The sequence below is a fragment of the Leucoraja erinacea genome, unplaced genomic scaffold (genome assembly GCF_028641065.1).
Source record: "Leucoraja erinacea ecotype New England unplaced genomic scaffold, Leri_hhj_1 Leri_94S, whole genome shotgun sequence".
Taxonomy (NCBI): Eukaryota; Metazoa; Chordata; class Chondrichthyes; order Rajiformes; family Rajidae; genus Leucoraja; species Leucoraja erinaceus.
In genome coordinates this window covers 292,501-305,370 of record NW_026576894.1, presented here as the reverse complement: position 1 = coordinate 305,370, position 12,870 = coordinate 292,501, and the positions used below count along the sequence as shown (strand labels likewise).

The window sequence follows — 12,870 nt, the reverse complement described above, 5'->3', positions numbered from 1 at the left end:
AAGAGGGAAGGGAGAGAGAAAGGGAGATGGAGGGAGAGAGATGGCGGAGTGTGGGCTGTGGGAGGGAGGAGGGGAGGTGGGGGGAGGGAAAGAGAGAGAGGGAGAAATGAAGAATTGAGTGAAAAATGAAAAATTGAGAGGAGGAAGGTGGGACGGAGGGAAGGAGAAATTTGATCCCAGCATCTGAAGATGGGGCTCGACCCGAAACGTTGCCTATTTCCTTCGCTCCATAGATGCTGCCTCACCCGCTGAGTTTCTCCAGCATTTGTGTCTACCACCTATTAACTTCAATCGTTAGTTAACTTCAGAGTGGTCATGTTCATGCGTGCGCGCGTGGGAGGGCGTGCGTATGTGCGGGCACACAATACTCCAGGTGTGGTCTCACCGGGACCCTGTACAACTGCAGAAGGACCTCTTTGCTCCTAGACTTAACTCCTCTTGTTATGAAGGCCAACAGGCCAAAACTGCACACAATATCCCAGGTGTGGCCTTACCAGGGCCCTGTACAACTGCAGAAGGACCTCTTTGCTTGTTTAGTTTAGAGATACAGCGTGGAAACAGGCCCTTCGTTCCACCGAGTCCGTGCTGACCAGCGATACCCGCACACTAACACTATCCTACACACACGCACACACAGGGGGACAATTTACAATATTTACCAAAATCCAATTAACCTACAAACCCGCATGTCTTTGGAGCGTGGGAGGAAAACTGGAACGCCCTGAGAAAACTCACGCAGGTCACGAGGAGAGAACGTGCAAACTCCGTACAGACAGCACCCGTGGTCTGGATAGAACCGGGGTCTCTGGCACCGTGATGCGGCAACTCTACCGCTGTGCCATCATGCGCCCAGAGAGGGAGAGGTGAATGCCTCTCTCTCTCTCACACACACACACACACACACACACACACACACACAGAGGGAGGGAAGGTGGGAGAGAGAAGGAGAATCAGACACATTCCTCAAAACTATCTGAAAACTTTCCAAAACTCTCTCTCTCTATTATCTTCACTTCTCCCCTCTCTACCCCTCCGATTATCTCTCCTCCTTTCCTCCTCTCTCCTTCACCCTCCCCTCCTTTATTTTACCCTTTCTCTCTCTCTCTCCCTCTCACTCTACAAAACTATCTCAAAACTTTCCAAAACTCTCCCAAACTTTCTCACACTCTTTCCCTCTCTCCCTCCCTCTCTTCCCTTTTTTTCCTTTCAAAGACATTATTCGACACAGCAAATGATACAACACATCAAATCGTAAACAAAAATCACACTATATCAAGTATCATTATAATACACCTTTGCATTCATTGTTCACAATGCTCTCAACCCCACGCGGTGACCAGCGCCCACGGAAGGCCTCCAGAGTCCTCTCCCTCCCTATCTCTCCCACCCTCTCTTCCTCCTTCTCTTCCTCCTTCTCTCCCTCCCTATCTCTCCCTCCCTCTCTTCCTCCTTCTCTCTCCCCCCCTCTCTCAAGATAGAAACATAGATCTCCAAAACTTTCTCAAACCTTTCTCAAAAGTTCCTCTAAACTTTTCAAAACACTCCCAAACTTTCTCCTCCCGCTCTCCCACCATTCTCCCAATAAAAACACCGGAACCAACATTCGGATTTTCGCCCTCCACCCGGACGGCTGAGATCCGCCGTCCCACTTTGCCAGCGCCGGTGCTCCGTCCTAAAGCGTCCACCCTCCCGCCGGAAGCGCCTTTGTGGAAGTGGTAATCAAAGCCAAAGATCCTAGAGGATCTTTGATCAAAGATGTGAAGAGCAATGATTCTACAGCGGAGCAAGATGGCCGACTCCTACACAAAACACGTCGTACGGTCATGAGCAGATTCATGGGTAATTATAGGAGCCATTTTAGTAACCATCCTCCGCCATCTTGCCTCCGCCATCTTGCTTCCGCCCAAAGATCGGATCTTTACTGAAGAAGTCTGAAGAAGTGTTTCGGCCGAAACGTCACCTATTTCCTTCGCTCCATAGATGCTGCTGCACCCGCTGAGTTTCTCCAGCATTTTGTATACCTTCAATCTTCCAGCATCTGCAGTTCCGTCTTTACTCGGATCTTTACTTCCGCCTCCGCCCTGGAATGACGTCACGTCTACTAGTCCTGCATTCTGCTCTGCTGTAAATTGCTCCAATCGCCAATGTAGGCGACCAGACTTGTCTTTCTCCAGCTTCCCCGTTAAAGAGGAAAGGTAAGAAAACATTTATTACTTTCTGTGGCATATTGAACATTTTATTTAGTCTGTTCAATCTCCCACTGTAGTTAGATCATATCATGATATATATATATCATAGTTAGATAGTCGAGTCCTCATGGCTACATTTAATTTTGCGAAATACTTCATTTAGATAACCCCACCATTGCAGACAGATCTCTTTCCACTCTCTGGCTATTGGGAAGACCAGACCCATGTTATTGTTGAGAAACAACTCCAGAGGCACAAAAACATTAAGTAACATTCCAGGGCAATGGAATCTTCATATTGCTATTATTTTCCCAAATATTGCAGTTGTGAACAGTGTGATTAGATGAATGAATTACAGAGTGCAAGTGGTATGCAAAATCAACTCAAACACAGCATATGAGCCATTTAACAATAAATTTTAAAAAACATTAAAAAAGAAAATTACCAGTCAAAATGTATAAACATTTTAGTCTTTAACATGAATTAACAAAATTATGAATCTAACCCTTTATTATGAACAAACCGTTCCACCGCAACGTTGATTACACTGCGAGTCGGGTAGGTTCCAGTTACTACAAAATCAACTCAAACACAGCTTATGAGCCATTTAAAAATAAATGATTTAAAAACACATAAAAAAAGACAATTGCCATTGTCAAATTTTATTCCATAACAAGAATTCATAGAATTAGGAACTAACAGAATTATGAATCTAACCCTATATCACACACACAAACTGTTCCCCCGCAACGTTGATTACACTGCTGACCGGGTAGGTTCCGGTTACTGAAATGGACGAAAAAAATGCCCATGATCCGCACCGTAGCATACTACACATCAGCCCATTGCATTTCGCAGGAGTGGCCTATCTTGCTCCGCTATATGATCTTTGGCGAAGAGCAGGTAAGGGTGAACGTGCTTTCATGCAGCGGGGGAGGCAGCAATACAGCCAATGATGCATGCATTCTCATTAATGCAGCAGGGGGAAGCATGCATTCACATTAATGCAGCATGCGGAGCATGCACAGGCGCTGGCAGGCGGTTCCCCACACTTTATAACTCGCACTAAATTCACACTTAATGTGGCCCTGCAGGCTCATTTCCAAACCATTTGCCCCAAAAATTCCCCCAAAGTAACCAAGCCGACCTTGCAGGACAACGGCGTGGATGCGGGGAGCCCGGAGAGTCGGGAAAAGGCCATTTGGCCCATTTCACTCCTGCTAGCTCACGCTTGGCATTGTCTGAATCGGGTCTACGTTCGCCCAAATCCCCTCTCCCTGAGAGACAGAGACAGAGAGAGAGAGAGTGAAAGATAGAGATAGAGAGAGAGGGACCGAGAGAGGTGGAGAGAGAGGGAGAGACAGACAAACAGAGACAGAGAGCAAGAGAGAGAGACAGCGAGAGAGAGAGAGGCAGAGAGGGAGACAGACAGACAGAGAGAGAGAGTGTGAGAGAGAGCAGATAGAGACAGAGAAAGAGAGACAGAGAGGGAGATGAAGAGAGAGAACGAGAGAGACAGACAGAGAGGGAGAATGAGAGACAGACAGAGAGAGAGAGAGAGAGATAGAGAGAGAGAGACAGAGCGAGAGAGAGACAGAAAGAGACAATGGGAGATAGACAGACAGACAGAGAGGGAGAGATAGGGAGAGATAGCGAAAGCAGAGGGAGGGAGAGAGAGAGATAGAGACCGAGAGAGAGATAGACAGACAGAAAGAGAGAGAGAGAGTAGAGAGAGAGACAGAGACAGAGACAGAAAGAGAGAGATAGAAAGAAAGAGAGAGAGAGACAGATAGAGAAACAGAGAGAGAGAGACAGAGAAAGAGAGACAGAGAGTGACAGAGAGAGAGAAAGAGAGAGACAGAGAGACAGTGGGAGCCAGAGGGACAGACACAGAGAGACAGACAGAGAGAGGGACAGAGAGAGAGACAGAGGGAGAGAGACAGAGAGAGAGAGACAGAGAAAGAGAGACAGAGAGTGACAGAGAGAGAGAAAGAGAGAGACAGAGAGAGAGAGAGACAGTGAGATCAGGGCTGCCAACATTGGGTGAGAGTTGGGAGTGAGAAATTGCGAGAGACATTGTAGTGTGGGGGGTTGGCGGGTGGGTGGGAAGAGGATGTGTCCCCTTCCATTGGTACGGGGCTTTTGCATTTTTGAGCTTGAAATTGTACAATAAGGTGCATACTGTGCCGTTGATCCGGACGTGGTGACGCTGGTGAACAGCTGCAGTCCGTTTGTTTTTACTTTTTTGTGTTGTTTTTTTCGTTTTGTCTAGCTAAGTTTTTGTTTTTTTAGGTTGTGTTCATGGGGGTGAGGGGTTGAAACAGTGCTTGCTGTCTCTTCCTTCGGGGGAATGCGACTTTTTTGTTGTATCCACCTTCTCTGCCTCCGTCTGCGCTGAGGCCTAATGGCGACCTCGAGGCTCCGGAGGCAGAGCCAGTCAGGACTCGCCCTGGGCTCGCTCCCGTGAGGGCGACCCGGCACAGGGCTGGAATGGCGATCCCGTGAGCAAAGATCTTAGAGCAGAGCAAGATAGGCCACTCCTGCGAAATACAATGGGCTGACGTGTAGTAGCTACGGAGGGGATCCTGGGCATTTTTCCCCGCCCATTTTAGTAACCGGAGCCTACGTGACCCGACCCGACTCGCAGTGTAATCAATGTTGCGGGGGAAGTTTTTGTGTGTGATATAAGGTTAGATTCATCATTCTGTTAGTTCATAATTCTGTTAATTCTTGTTAAAGAATAAAATGTTTATAAACACACATACATGAATGTGATAAAAATGTATATAATCATAAAACACACACAATTATATTTCTTCTGATCCAATGATGAACTTTATTTCAGACTAGACAAGGGACATTAAATAAGAAACATTGTAAACCTCCCCGCAACTTCACACACACTAGGCCCTATCCCCACCCCTCAACTCTCCCTCCCCACCCCCCGGCACTCCCTCGCCTGCCCCCACACTACAATGTCTACCCCCCTCCTATACCCCTCTCCCCTCTGCCCCGGGCCGCGCACCCCCTCTCCCGCTGCCCTGGGCCGTGCACCCCCTCTCCCGCTGCCCCGGGCCGCGCACTCCCTCTCCCCGCTGCCCCGGGCCGCACACTACCTCTCCCCGGGCCGCTCACTCTCTCTCCCCGGGACGCGCACCCCCTCTCCCCGCTGCCCCGGGTCGCGCACTCCCTTTCCCCGGGCCCCACACTCCCTCTCCCCACTGCGGAAACAAAGATCCGATCTTTGGCCGGAAGCAAGATGGCGGAACAAGATTGTGGAGCAAGATGGTGGAACAAGATGGCGGGGACTGGTCGCTTAAATGGGTCCTATATTCACCCATGAATCCGCCCATGACGTACTACACGTTTGCGTGAGAGTAACCCATCTTGCTCTGCTCTAAGATCTTTGCCCGTGAGAGGCTGTGACGCTCCCGTGAGGGCGGCCCAGCTCGAGGGTAACGACGCTCACCTGAGGTCGACCCGGCTCGGGGCTGTAACGGTGCTCTGATGGCTGAGGTTCTAGTGGCGGTGACCTGAGTCCGGGGTTCGGCCGCGGTCCAGTGGACGACATCGTCAACAACTGCGTCCACTGGACTGGAGGGCGGCAGCTTCGACCACCCCGGGCCGCGGAGTTTGAACCGGTCCGTTCGCAGATCTAGGTGAGCCGCGGGACTGACTTACCATCGCCCGGTGGGGTATCGCCTCAGCGCAGGGGGAGAAGAGGAGTGAAGAGACTGCAGCCCTAAGATTTTTGCCTCCATCACAGTGAGGAGGTGCTTGGTGGACTCACTGTGGTGGATGTTAATTTGAGTTTACTGTCTGTTCTGTTGTCTATTATTGTATTATTGTATGTATGACTGCAGGCACAAAATTTCGTTCAGACTGAAAGGTCTGAATGACAATAAAGGAAATTCAATCATTTCAATACTGTAGCGAGTCTTTCAACTTGCACTTGAATGCAATATATACAGTATGCTTTAAATTGGATTAGCTATGAATAAGGTTAAATTACATTCCTAATTACATTCCACAGTAGAGCCCAGGCTCTGATCAACACGTCAGCACATGAATGATCTTAGTATATTCATGTATGGAAATCAGATTATAATCAAGCACTTGTCCCATGTTGACCAACCTGGGTCTCACTGTACACCTGGTATTACTCCTGGCCCTGACTCCAGTTGGATACCTTCTCTCAATCCTGACCCTGAGTCCAGCCTTACACCTGCCACCCTATTCTACCCTGATCATAGCCGCTTACCTGCTTAGGTTCTCAGTGCTGAACACACCCCTGGCCCCAGCTTTGAATGCACATCTAGTACTATTCCACACCTTGACTCTGGATGCAAACTTGGCATTGCTCCCAGCCCCTTTGCACTGACAATATATCTGGCCCACACATAAAGCCCCATATCTGACCCCCTGGACTTAACCTATTGCATTCAAGTCCACAGGTGCTTATCTAATGCAGTAATCCTTTATGGGGCACTTCACAGACCAAATTATGGATAACAAAATTTGCTACATTCATTGGTTTCCTTGTTATCTAACATGCTAGTTACTTTGTCAAATAAGTCATCAATTGGTTGAACACAATTCCCATCCATAAAATTATACTTACTCAGCTGTATAAGTATTCTGTTACCATTTCTTTCATTTTCGTAACAAACTGTCCTGAAGTCATTTTCACCCCCAATATTTTCAGTATTTTGCTGTCTTCCTCTCAGCTGGGACTTTTCCGAAATGCAAAGTTCAATAACTATATATTTAAGCAATATTATTCTATTAAATGTGATCTTGAGAGTACATAATATTTTCTGTGGTATTCATAACACAACAATGATAAAAAGATCTTTGTTTTGATTGCACCTACCAACATGACTGGACACAAAATGGCGGCGTCCTGTACGGCAGCGGCTACTCCGACTCCCGATAGCGATGTGCGTTTTATGTTTAATATGTTGTCTGTACCGTCACAGTCTTGTGCGAGAGTAGTCTATAACAGAACTATACTACTTGGACTAAGAAACTTCGACTTTTCCGTAAACCTTTCTGGAGTAACACTGGCATTGGAACCCGAGGCACTCTGCGAGCTAGACATCCTACACCGGCAAGACCCAGGGGCCTGCAAGGCAGCAGACTCTCCTCCCATCACAGGTCAACACTGGAGGCGACACTGAAGGCGGTGTACGCGGCGTGTGAGACCTAGGTTGCGGCGCAAGCGGTGTGCTAGACCTAGCAAGCGGGGCAGCCGAGCGGGTATCAGCGCCAGGCTAAAGGTTAACCCCTACAGACCTGCACTTCCTTCTATTCTGCTGTCCAACGTTCGTTCGCTGGAAAACAAAATGGACTACCTTAGACTGGATCTAATTACACAAAGAAAGGTCAGAGACTGCAACGCCATCATCCTCACAGAGACGTGGCTCAACAACTCCGTTTCGGATAACGCCATTCAGCTGGACGGACTAACAACATTCCGGGCGGACAGGAGTCATGCTCTCAGCGGTAAATCTCAGGGGGGTGGTGTATGCATTTTCATCAATAACAACTGGTGTACAAACGCCGTAACTGTGTCAAGCCACTGTTCTGAGGATATAGAATTTCTGACAATTAAATGCCGACCATTCTACATGCCAAGGGAATTCACAGCCATCAACATCACAGCTGTGTACATTCCACCCAGTGCGAACACAAAGGACGCACTGTCTATATTGTATCAGTCTATCAGCTCAATGCAGAACTCTAACCCGGACTCTGTCTACATAATCGCTGGCGATTTCAATCAGGCCAAACTGAAGTCGGTACTACCACATTATTACAAAAATGTGAACTTTGCAACCAGGGGAAATAACATACTCGACCAAGTCTACACCAACATCAGACAGGCATTCAGAGCTGTTCCCCATCCACACCTGGGGAACTCAGACCACCTCTCTGTTATGCTAATTCCAGCTTACAGACCTCTATTGACCAGGAGCAAGCCGTCTGTGAAGCAGATCAGAGCATGGCCAGAGGGAGCCACCTCAGCTCCCAAAGACTGTTTCGACTGCACAGACTGGACCGTTTTTAGGGAGGCTGCCACTACCAACCATCATGTCAACTTGACGGAATACACTGAATCTGTGACTGGATATATATTCAAATGCATGGAAGATGTGACCGTCATCAAAAACATCACCACGAGAGCCAACAACAAACCCTGGTTCACCAGGGAGGTACGTGAGCTCCTGAGAGCACGGGATGCTGCTTTCAAGTCCGGGGACAAAGACGCCCTTAGTATTGCTAGGGCCAACTTGAACCGGGGCGTGAGAACAGCCAAGCGTGTCTATGGACAGAAAATTCAGGCACACTTCACAGACACTAAGGACCCCAAGCGCCTGTGGCAAGGCATCCAGTCTGTCACCGGCTACAGGCCAACACCCCCACCGTGCGAGGACAACACAGACTTCCTCAACACACTTAACACCTTCAACCGGTTTGAGGAGGACAACACCACCACACCAACAAAAGCCCCTCCCTGCCCAGATCATGAAGCATTTCACCTGGACCCAGCTGATGTGCGGAGGACCCTACTCAAGGTGAACCCCAGAAAAGCTGCAGGTCCTGACAACATATCGGGGCGTGTGCTCAGAGACTGTGCTGACCAACTCACAGAGGTTCTTACGGACATCTACAACACCTCTCTAAGCCAAGCCATCATACCAGCATGCTTCAAAGCCACCACCATCATACCGCTACCCAAGAAATTCCCAGCCTCAACACTGAACGATTACCGGCCCATAGCACTCACGTCCATCATGATGAAGTGCTTTGAAAGGTTGGTCAAGGCCCACATAACATCCAGTCTTAACATCCAGGAGCGTACATAACATCCAGGAGCGTACCGTCCTAACCGTTCCACTGATGATGCCATAGCAACAGCACTCCACCTAAGCCTGGCTCATCTGGTAAACAATAACAGTTACGTGCGGATGCTGTTTATCGACTTCAGCTCCGCCTTCAACACAGTCATCCCCCAACACCTGGTGAATAAACTCGGCGAAATAGGCATCAGCACCCCACTATGCAACTGGTTACTGGACTTCCTCACTGACAGACCACAGACGGTAAGAGTTGGCAAAAACTCATCAGAGACCACCATCATGAACACCGGGGTCCCACAGGGATGTGTGCTGAGCCCTCTGTTGTTCACGCTGATGACACATGACTGTTGTGCCAAACACAATTCGAACTACATCATCAAGTTTGCTGATGACACAACAGTGGTGGGCCTCCAGCCACGATGACGACTCTGCCTACAGAAAGGAGGTACAACAACTCATCAGCTGGTGTGACCTCAATAACCTTCAACTCAATGTTAATAAAACAAAATAAATAACTGTGGACTTCAGGAAGAAACAGACAGCACACACCCCACTCACCATCAATGGCAGTGCAGTGGAGTCTGTGAAAAGCACCAACTTCCTGGGAGTGCACATCACAGATGATCAGACATGGTCCACCAATACCATCTCCCTAGTCAAGAAAGCTCAGCAACGCCTCCACTTCGACGGATGAGAAGAGCCGACCTCCCCCCTTCTGCCCTCACCACTTTTTACAGGGGTGCCATTGAGAGCATTCTTACCAGCAGTCTCTCAGTCTGGTATGGCAGTTGCTCTGCTGCTGACCAGAAGGCACTACAGAGAGTGGTGAGGACAGCGGAGAGGGTCACCAGATCACCCCAACCTGCAATCCAGGACTTATACCCATCTCGCTGTCGCAAGAGAGCAACCAATATCATCAAAGACACCACCCATCCAGCACACAAACTGTTCACTCTCCTACCATCTGGCAAACGCTACCGCAGCATGCGGAGCAAAACCACCAGATTCAAAAACAGCTTTTTGCCTCAGGCCATCAGATTACACAACACGCTCAAGAAAATTCCATGAACATTTAACTTTAACTGAATGTCTGCAGTATGCTATTTGCACTTTTCTATATTGCACCTTTATTAATGCACTTTAATAACATACCTCAAAATTTTACTAAGTCTGGCACAATGTGAATATTTTAAATAATGTATATTGTCTATCTTATTGGTATATTGTCTGTCTGTGTTATAAATATTACTTGCACATTTGGAGTATGGGGAAACGCAATTTCAATCCAATTTATTTGAATTGACAATAAAGTTTACTTTGAACGTTGAACATGCATGCATTATTATATTACAGTTAACATGTACCGAGGGCAAAGTTTTGTTCCAATGCTCCCCATTCCCAATTACTTTTATATTGAAGTGATTTAAATCCAAGTGAAGTTTAAATGGCATCATAAAAGTAAAACCTACTGAATGTATGATATTCATTACGTGGTTGGTTGGGGGTCAGTATCATATCACCATATAACCATATAACAATTATGGCCAAAACAGGCCATCTCGGCCCTACAAGTCCGTGCCGAACAACTTTTTTCCCTTAGTCGCACCTGCCTGCACTCATACCATAATTCTCCATTCCCTTCTCATCCATATGCCTATCCAATTTATTTTTAAATGATACCAATGAACCTGCCAACACCACTTCCACTGGAAGCTCATTCCACACCGCTACCACTCTGTGAGTAAAGAAGTTTCCCCTCATGTTACCCCTAAACTTCTGTCCCTTAATTCTGAAGTCATGTCCTCTTGTTTGAATCTTCCCTATTCTCAAAGGGAAAAGCTTGTCCACATCAACACTGTCTATCCCTCTCATCATTTTAAAGACCTCTATCAAGTCCCCCCTTAATCTTCTGCGCTCCAGAGAATAAAGACCTAACTTATTCAACCTATCTCTGTAACTTAGTTGTTGAAACCCAGGCAACATTCTAGTAAATCTCCTCTGTACTCTCTCTATTTTGTTGACATCCTTCCTATAATTGGGCGACCAAAATTGTACACCATATTCCAGATTTGGTCTCACCAATGCCTTGTACAATTTTACCATTACATCCCAGCTTCTATACTCAATGCTCTGATTTATAAAGGCTAGCATACCAAAAGCTTTCTTTACCACCCTATCTATATGAGATTCCACCTTCAAGGAACTATGCACGGTTATTCCCAAATCCCTCTGTTCAACTGTATTCTTCAATTCCCTACCATTTACCATGTACGTCCTATTTTGATTTGTCCTGCCAAGGTGTAGCACCTCACATTTATCAGCATTAAACTCCATCTGCCATCTTTCAGCCCATTTTTCCAAATGGCCTAAATCACTCTGTAGACTTTGGAAATCCTCTTCATTATCCACAACCCCCCCTATCTTGGTATCATCTGCATACTTACTAATCCAATTTACCACCCCTTCATCCAGATCATTGATGTACATGACAAACAACAAAGGACGCAACACCGATCCCTGAGGCACCCCACTAGTCACCTGCCTCCAATCCGACAAACAGCCATCCACCAATACCCTCTGGCTTCTCCCATTCGGCCACTGTTGAATCCATCTTGCTATTCCGGCATTTATACCCAACAGTTTAACCTTCATAACCAACCTTCCATGAGGAACCTTGTCAAAGGCCTTACTAAAGTCCATATAGACAACATCCACTGCTTTACCCTCGTCAATTTCCCTAGTAACCTCTTCAAAAAATTCAAGAAGATTAGTCAAACATGACCTTCCAGGCACAAATCCATGTTGACTGTTCCTAATCAGACCCTGTTTATCCAGATGCTTATATATATTATCTCTAAGTATCTTTTCCATTAATTTGCCCACCACTGAAGTCAAACTAACAGGTCTATAATTGCTAGGTTTACTCTTAGAACCCTTTTTAAACAATGGAACAACATGCGCAGTACGCCAATCCTCGGGGACTATTCCCGTTTCTAAAGACATTTGAAATATTTCTGTCATAGCCCTGGCTATTTCTACACTAACTTCCCTCAATGTCCTAGGGAATATCCTGTCAGGACCTGGAGACTTATCCACTTTTATATTTTTCAAAAGTGTCAGTACTTCTTTTACTTTGAAACTCATAGTATCCATAGCTACTCTACTCGTTTCCCTTATCTCACATAATTCAATATCTTTCTCCTTGGTGAATACCAAAGAAAAGAAATTGTTCAATATCTCCCCCATCTCTTTTGGCTCTGCAGATAGCTTCCCACTCTGTCTCTCCAATGGACCAATTTTATCCCTCGTATCAGCACAATTACTATATTAAACTTTGAATCTTCAGATGTCCTGGTTCAAGCTAAAACTAAAGACAAATAATAATCTCCTCACATATTCCCCTGCAAGTATCTCTGTCACTACTTTAAAATATGCCCCTTCTTTGAACAAGTTCTTAAGCATTGCATCTGAATCAATTTCCATCTGATTACACTCCTTGAGGATGTTCATCTCCGTGTTCAATTAATAAAACAACGAGTTTGGGGACATTTCCATTCAACCTGTCAAAGGAATTGTGTGGGGGGGGGCGGGTTTAAAAATAGTCAGTGAGGTAAACAAACATAATAATTGAGTGGCAAATGACAATACCCTGTAGTGCTACCTTCCCATTATTTAACTGAAGGAAATAATGGGTTCAAGGCTGTATGTTGTGACAGACAACCTGACACCTTGCATGTCATTTAATATTACACTTATCCCATCCCTCTGGATATTCCGCATTAATAAATTAAGGTTTTGTCAACTAATTACAGATCAGA

The 12,870-nt window shown here is 46.5% G+C and overlaps 1 protein-coding gene across 1 annotated transcript in view; it reads left to right on the top strand.

Moving 5' to 3' along the window:
* The first annotated feature begins 1,844 nt into the window (after nucleotides 1-1,844).
* Nucleotides 1,845-12,870, top strand: part of LOC129695122 (zinc finger protein 239-like) — a 20,658-nt gene continuing 9,632 nt past the window's right edge. The window contains exon 1 of the mRNA XM_055631874.1: nucleotides 1,845-2,195. The gene's annotated coding sequence lies outside the window, so the exon portion shown is untranslated. The remainder of the gene's footprint in view (nucleotides 2,196-12,870) is intronic.